We start from the raw sequence: 8,624 nt of genomic DNA, 5'->3' as shown, positions 1-8,624 counted from the left end.
CAGGGGGATGTGCCTCGCCCCCGCCCCTTCGGGGGGGGGTATCACGAGTGGAGCAGCCAGCCGCGTTCGCCTCTCCCTCCCTGGCAATGGGAGCGCCATGCCCCTGGATCCCTTCCCCCAGGGTGGCCTTTCCTCTCTATGGTCACCGGACGAGCCCTCCACCACTTCCTTGGGGCCTGGCAGGTTCCTGCTCCCTTCCTTACCTGCGGCCGAACTCAGCGCGGAGGCCGCCGCATCCCTCGATGATCCTTCCCTGTCTGCTCGTCCTAATAGCGGAAACGCCGCGCGCTGCGAGGCCTGCCAGCAATCCTGCCTACAGGGAAGCGGCGACGACGGCGGCGCCGCGGGGACAAACTTCGTCCACCCACCTCCGCGCCTGGCAACCCAGTTCGCCCCGCCCTCTCCCCCCCCACCTTATTAATGGGATCAGAGTCCTGACGTCATCAGGCTTTGCGAAGTTGCGCGCGCCTTCTTAAAGTTCTCCGCTCCGCAAGTGTCCGGCCAAAACAAAAGGCGCCGAGTGTCGAGTCACAACCTACTGCAGATTGTCTTCTACTTACAACAGTGCACTTAGTGACCGTTCGAAGTTACAACGGAACTGAAAAAAGTGTCTTATGATCATTTTTCAGGCTTATGACTATGGCTGCAGCCCCATGGTCACGTGATTTACATTTGGATGCTTGACAACTGGTTCATATTTATGACAATTTTTTTTTATTATTTAATTTTGTCACAACAGTATACATAAACATTGTCATAGTAAAAAAAAAGAAAAACATCATGAAATATATATATATTTATATATATATATAAGTAAAGGATATGCATAGCTATATTAATTAGATATTTTTTATTTATTTATTTATTTATTTATTTATTTATTTTACATTTATATCCCGCCCTTCTCCGAAGACTCAGGGCGGCTTACATTGTGTAAGGCAATAGTCTCATTCTATTTGTATATTTATATACAAAGTCAACTTATTGCCCCCCCAACAATCTGAGTCCTCATTTTACCTGGATGGAAGGCTGAGTCAGCCTTGGGCCTGGTGGGACTAGAACCTGCAGTAGTTGCAGGCAGCTGTGTTTAATAACAGGCTTCTTACAGCCTGAGCCACACTGCGGCCCTTATGCACGCCCCTTATAGTCCTCTTAGGAATGGGGTGAGGTCAATAGTAGACAGTTTTTGGTTGAAGATTTTGGGATCTTTTGTAGAGACTATGGAGTCAGGTAATGAGTTCCAAGCATTAACAACTCTGTTGCAGAAGTCATATTTTCTGCAATCAAGTTTGAAGCGGTTGACATTAAGCTTGAATCTATTTTTTGCTCTTGTAATATTGCGATTGAAGCTGAAGTCATTTACAGGAAGGATATTGCAATAGATGATTTTGTGTGTTAAACACAGGTCATGTCGAAGTCGACGTAGCATAATAAAAATAATAACATAATAACAAAATAACAGTTGCATGTGATAATCTTTTGCGGCCTTCTGACAAGCAAAGACGATGGGGAAACCAGATTCACTTAATCAACCTTGTTATTAATTTAACAACTTTAGTGATTCACTTAACAAATGCAGCAAGAAAAATTGTAAAATGGGAATAAACTCACTTAACAAATTTCTCACTTAAGAATATAAATTTTTGGCTCGATTGTGGTTGTAAGTTGAGGGCGATCTGTAAATATGTCCGGAATGGGTTCAGTTTGTTTCAGTCCTTGGAAATGTTTAGATATGATTTATAGCAATAGCACATATACCGCTTTATAGTGCTTTTACAGCCCACTCTAAGCAGTTTACAGTCTATTGCCCCCAACAATCAGGGCCCTCATTTTACCGACCTCGGAAGGATGAGTCAACCTTGAACTGGTGAGACTCAAAAGGCAGGCAGACAGCAGACAGCAGACAGCAATCAGCCTGCAGTACTGCATTCTAACCACTGCCTTACCAGGGCTTTTATAATCATACAAATCAACCATGCGCAATGTCTTGTGAAACCATAAGATGCTTTTTCAAGAGGCAACTGGACTTTCTGTTTTTTCTTTGAAGACGTTTCGCTTCTCATCCAAGAAGCTTCTTCAGTTCTGACTGGATGGTGGAGAATGGAAGGATTTGCACAGTTCAGGTGACCCTGAGGACAGATAAACCTCCAAGTGGCCTCAGTGACTCTAAAAGAATGTCTGCAAAGAGTATAAATCCTTCCATTCCCCCTAAATAAAACTTATTCCAAATCAACCATGGTTAATGTAAATTTCTAAACACAAAACATAAGCCAGGCCCTCCTATCCCAGATCGCTCCTTCATATAGGCTAGTGGGAAAGCAATCTATGTTAAGATGTCACAATTTTCTAGAATGTTGTCTGGAAAATTTAAATTTAGCATTGTTTAAGTGTTTTGATGTCTTATAATGGGTCTGTTTTGTTTTTTAATTCTTCTAAGCCATGGAAATTTAGAAAATGCACTGCCCCCTTCTATGCTTCCATGAAGCAAGATGAGAAAAGGTTAGTCCTATACATTTAGTTAGTAAAGCAGTATACAGATTAGCTGAGAGGGATGAAAAGATACATCTCCATTGTTGCTTCTTATTTCTCTACAACTAATATCTATGTTCTCTTCACAGATATTGTCCACTGAGGCCTGCTTATTTAAGAAGAATTACAGAAGGTGACTATACTAATATAGAATATGAGACACAGTGCTGGACAAACACTTGATATTAGATTTTCCTGATGTGCCACTGGTGATGACTGAGAAATATCCCTCTTTCTGCAGAATATAGCAGCCATTCATTTCCCATCCGCACCAGAGAAACATTTTGGAATGTTGGGTTCTGCCTGGGTCACACAAGATACACTGCCTTCTTTGGACAGACATAAAAATAAGACTGCCACCTCTCAGCTACCTAAGTTTCCTGCTGTGTATATGAAAGCAAATAGATTATGCAAAATGCAGAAAAAGAATGAAAAGTGAGAAAAAGCAATTCAATAAAATTAAACATACCTATTGATACAAATAAAGCTCATTTGTCTGGAACCCGCACTGCATATTGGGCATTAATACAATTGAGCGCGTCCAAAAATATTTCACAAGAAGAGTCCTCCACTCCTCTGCTCGCAACAAAATACCTTATGCCACCAGACTTGAAATTCTGGGTTTAGAAAATTTAGAACTACACCGCCTTCGGTATGACCTAAGCATAGCTCATAAAATCATCTGCTACAATGTCCTACCTGTCAATGACTACTTCAGCTTCAACCACAACAATACAGGAGCACACAATAGATCCAAACTTAAAGTGAACCGCTCCAAACTTGCAGAAAATATGACTTCAGTAACAGAGTTGTTAATCCCTGGAATGCACTACCAGACTGTGGTCTCATCCCAAAACCCCAAAAACTTTAACCTAAGACTGTCTACTGTTGACCTCATCCCATTCCTAAGAGGTCTATAAGGGGTGTGCATAAGAGCACCAGCATACCTACCATTCCTGTCCTAATGTTCTCTTTAATTGTATTCACTTTATGTATTCAGTTCATGCTTATACTTATATATATTATTTAATATGTACTCGACAAAATAAATAAATACAATAAAATAAAATGTTTAGTGCCTTGCACTGCATCTCTCCGTATCTTCTGTCCTTGGAAGTTATCCTTTTTCTACCCCATTGCCTTTTGTTCTTTGAGCTTCTCACATCTGTTATTTGTGGATCATAACTCCATCCAGCCATGATTTTCCTGATCTTCTCGTTCCTCTTGATCAATTCTTTCTTCCTTCATATTGTTTCATGATTCAACTGGACTTTCTGTTTTTTCTTTGAAGACGTTTCGCTTCTCATCCAAGAAGCTTCTTCAGTTCTGACTGGATGGTGGAGAATGGAAGGATTTGCACAGTTCAGGTGACCCTGAGGACAGATAAACCTCCAAGTGGCCTCAGTGACTCTAAAAGAATGTCTGCAAAGAGTATAAATCCTTCCATTCCCCCTAAATAAAACTTATTCCAAATCAACCATGGTTAATGTAAATTTCTAAACACAAAACATAAGCCAGGCCCTCCTATCCCAGATCGCTCCTTCATATAGGCTAGTGGGAAAGCAATCTATGTTAAGATGTCACAATTTTCTAGAATGTTGTCTGGAAAATTTAAATTTAGCATTGTTTAAGTGTTTTGATGTCTTATAATGGGTCTGTTTTGTTTTTTAATTCTTCTAAGCCATGGAAATTTAGAAAATGCACTGCCCCCTTCTATGCTTCCATGAAGCAAGATGAGAAAAGGTTAGTCCTATACATTTAGTTAGTAAAGCAGTATACAGATTAGCTGAGAGGGATGAAAAGATACATCTCCATTGTTGCTTCTTATTTCTCTACAACTAATATCTATGTTCTCTTCACAGATATTGTCCACTGAGGCCTGCTTATTTAAGAAGAATTACAGAAGGTGACTATACTAATATAGAATATGAGACACAGTGCTGGACAAACACTTGATATTAGATTTTCCTGATGTGCCACTGGTGATGACTGAGAAATATCCCTCTTTCTGCAGAATATAGCAGCCATTCATTTCCCATCCGCACCAGAGAAACATTTTGGAATGTTGGGTTCTGCCTGGGTCACACAAGATACACTGCCTTCTTTGGACAGACATAAAAATAAGACTGCCACCTCTCAGCTACCTAAGTTTCCTGCTGTGTATATGAAAGCAAATAGATTATGCAAAATGCAGAAAAAGAATGAAAAGTGAGAAAAAGCAATTCAATAAAATTAAACATACCTATTGATACAAATAAAGCTCATTTGTCTGGAACCGCACTGCATATTGGGCATTAATACAATTGAGCGCGGCCAAAAATATTTCACAAGAAGAGTCCTCCACTCCTCTGCTCGCAACAAAATACCTTATGCCACCAGACTTGAAATTCTGGGTTTAGAAAATTTAGAACTACACCGCCTTCGGTATGACCTAAGCATAGCTCATAAAATCATCTGCTACAATGTCCTACCTGTCAATGACTACTTCAGCTTCAACCACAACAATACAGGAGCACACAATAGATCCAAACTTAAAGTGAACCGCTCCAAACTTGCAGAAAATATGACTTCAGTAACAGAGTTGTTAATCCCTGGAATGCACTACCAGACTGTGGTCTCATCCCAAAACCCCAAAAACTTTAACCTAAGACTGTCTACTGTTGACCTCATCCCATTCCTAAGAGGTCTATAAGGGGTGTGCATAAGAGCACCAGCATACCTACCATTCCTGTCCTAATGTTCTCTTTAATTGTATTCACTTTATGTATTCAGTTCATGCTTATACTTATATATATTATTTAATATGTACTCGACAAAATAAATAAATACAATAAAATAAAATGTTTAGTGCCTTGCACTGCATCTCTCCGTATCTTCTGTCCTTGGAAGTTATCCTTTTTCTACCCCATTGCCTTTTGTTCTTTGAGCTTCTCACATCTGTTATTTGTGGATCATAACTCCATCCAGCCATGATTTTCCTGATCTTCTCGTTCCTCTTGATCAATTCTTTCTTCCTTCATATTGTTTCATGATTCAATTCTCTTTCATTTTTTCTATATGTCACTAAACCAACTCAACGTTCTTTCATATGGATCATTTCAGTGCAAATCTCCCTGAGTCCAGAGAAATTCAAGGAAAAGCACAGGTAGTCCTCATCTTATGACCCCAATTGGGACCAGAACTTCTGTTGCTAAGCAAGGTGGTTGTTACGTGAGTTGTGCATGATTTTATGAGCTTTTTTGCCATTTAAGTGAATAATTGCAGTTGTTAAGTAAATCATAACATCATTAAGACAATCAGCTTCCCCCACTGACTTTGCCTGTTGGAAGCATTCAATTTTGCTACCATTCCTTTTCTATAGGGGAACAGTTATGGCTTTATTCCAGTTATCAGAGACATATGCATTCTTCACATACATGTTAAGCAAATTATATGCACATCCCATAAGCAAAACAACTAATTTAATTATTTCTTCAGCTACACTTTCTAAAACTGAGGCCTTATTGTTTTTCAAAAATCTAATATTTATCATTTGATTTTTATTAGCTGTTTCCCTGGATATTAGCTTTTAAATATTCCCTGATTCCACTCTTTGATATATTGCTATCATCCTAAATATTTTTTCTTTTATTTTTGAGTCCATTGATTCTATTTTAGGCTCTCTTTTCACACACTTCTAAAAGATTTTTTTTTTAAAAAAATCATAAAAACCACTCTGCGTTTTCTTTTCATTTTTTAATCTTAAAGTGCCTTGCTTTCTTTGACTATATTCTTCACAACTTTTCTCTCTGTATACATATTTCTTTGTCCTCATTTTTCTGTAGCAGTCTTTACATGTAGTTTTTTTCTCATTCAGTCTTTCATTTCCTAATCATGTTTTTTTTCTGTGGTATTTCATAATATTCTATTCACTCTTTTCCGAGCAGCTTTCGCAATACCATTTCATATATCCCCTTTCATTAATGCAAAAAAGATGCATAATGCACAACAAAGTCTTAACAGAGAAGTTTAATTTTGCTTATTTTAATTTGCTCAGAGAGTATGTTGAAGAGAAGCAGCTGTTATGTCTTTGTTAAAACACTATTCCATGACTTTATGCCAGCACATAAAAAGTTTAATACATTTTAAAAAGTTTTTTTTTTAATTCTCTTGGGTGCTTTTGTATAAGGCTGGTGTTAGAGAGCACTGTGTGTGGGTTACAAGACCTACATGTTTCCGAGTCCACAGAAAAATGAGGGAGCAAAAAAAGTTTTTGCATTCCCATTATTTCTCTACGGCAAAACACATAGAACTTTTCAAGTCTTGCTCTTGTCATTCTGATGAAGTGTTCTGATTAGGCTGTTTTGATCCATGTTTCTTGTTTTTTTCTCCCTCATTCCACATACATTAGGAGCTGTTACCTATAATTTGTTCAGCTGGAAGTGAAACTTAATTCATTTTTAAGGTTGGGAACATACATAAAATGTACTATTGAAAAATTCAAGGAAAATGGATGTTTGAAGACACACTTCAGCATTAGCCACCAAACTGACCTTTGAGAAAAACCTGTAAACACAAAAAATACATACTGTTTGAACTAGTCAACTTACAACCATTTAATGACCAGTTATGATGCCCCCCCCCCGGTGGTCAAATGATCTAATTTTGGTTCCTTTGAGCTGTGGTGGCGCAGTGGTTAGAATGCAGTACTGCAGACTACTGCCGATTGCTGGCTGCCAGCAGTTCGACAGTTCAAGTCTCACAGGCTCAGGGTTGAATCAGCCTTTCATCCTTCCAAGGTTGGTAAAATGAGGACCCAGATTGTTGGGGCAATATGCTAACTCTGTAAACTGCTTAGAAAGGGCTGTAAAGCACTGTGAAATGGTATAAAAGTCTAAGTGCTATTGCTATTGTACAGTCAGAGTGTCCCAAGGTTATGTGATCACCATTTCTGACCTTCCCAGGTACTTCTGAAAAGTAACATCAATAGGGAAAGCCAGATTTATTTACAGTAATTGCTGTGATTCACTGAACTTTTTAGTCTTCATCCTAGTGTTTTCCTATAGACACAGGGTCTGCTTTTCAGATCAATGAATACCATTTTATGGGATCAAATCAAATGCAGCAACCGGGCCAACTGGATAATTTTAATGTCCATGTTGAATCCTGTCACCTCTGCTATAGTCTTCTGCAGGGGAACTGCCATTGGTGCTAAAGTGGCAGGTGGTATAGACAACAGTGTGAGGATATGACTAGACATTTTTCTGTTATTGGTGCATCATCCATGATTTGCTTAATGACCGTGGTCAAAATATATATATAAAATCTGATGCAACTGACTTAATGACATCACTTCGCAATACAGATTTCATTCGCAATTGTGGTTGTAAGTCGAGGACTATCTGTACAATATTGTATTACAATCTTTAGTTCTCTTGCCAATTTACCTCCGTATCTGAAACAATCTACTACTGACCTAAACACAAAAGACAGTTTTAGTGACCCTCTGTTCTCCACAAGAAAGCAGTGTCTTGTTTTGTAAAGCCTTTTTTTTAACCATTAATCTATATTATACAGTAACAAACGAAAGTTAAAATGATAGCTTTAAAGTATGAGCCTGCTTTGTTGTTGTCTATCAATTCCACGTGTTACTGATTTACTGACTTTATTTTATTTGAAAGCACTTATTACATCAGAATGAATAGGCACATGCATTAAGCACTCTGCTCGTGGATCACAGCAGAGTCTGGAATTCTGGTTTATCACAATGTGACAATATGATTAGTTTCCTTCTTTTAGCTATCTTTATGGCTTTCAGCTCTCCAGATTATTTTACAGTCAGAATTGAAACTGATAATTAGATAGCAGAGATGCTGAGATATACTACAGTTAGTATTAGGATTTTATTTGTAATACAAATCTTTGTTATGTTAACTCTGTGAATGTGTGTGTGTGTGTGTGTGTACAAATAATTGGGTTTTATGAGGGAAAGTACGCACTTGAACAGTTCATAATCAAACATCACATTTACTTTGTCATTTATAATCTTTAGAATCCACATTTAAACAAATGAAAATCAGTACAAAACAGGAAAGTCTTCAAGACCTTTTAACTTC

The sequence above is a fragment of the Ahaetulla prasina genome, chromosome 1, assembly GCF_028640845.1.
Source record: "Ahaetulla prasina isolate Xishuangbanna chromosome 1, ASM2864084v1, whole genome shotgun sequence".
Taxonomy (NCBI): Eukaryota; Metazoa; Chordata; class Lepidosauria; order Squamata; family Colubridae; genus Ahaetulla; species Ahaetulla prasina.
This window is presented reverse-complemented; position numbering follows the sequence as displayed.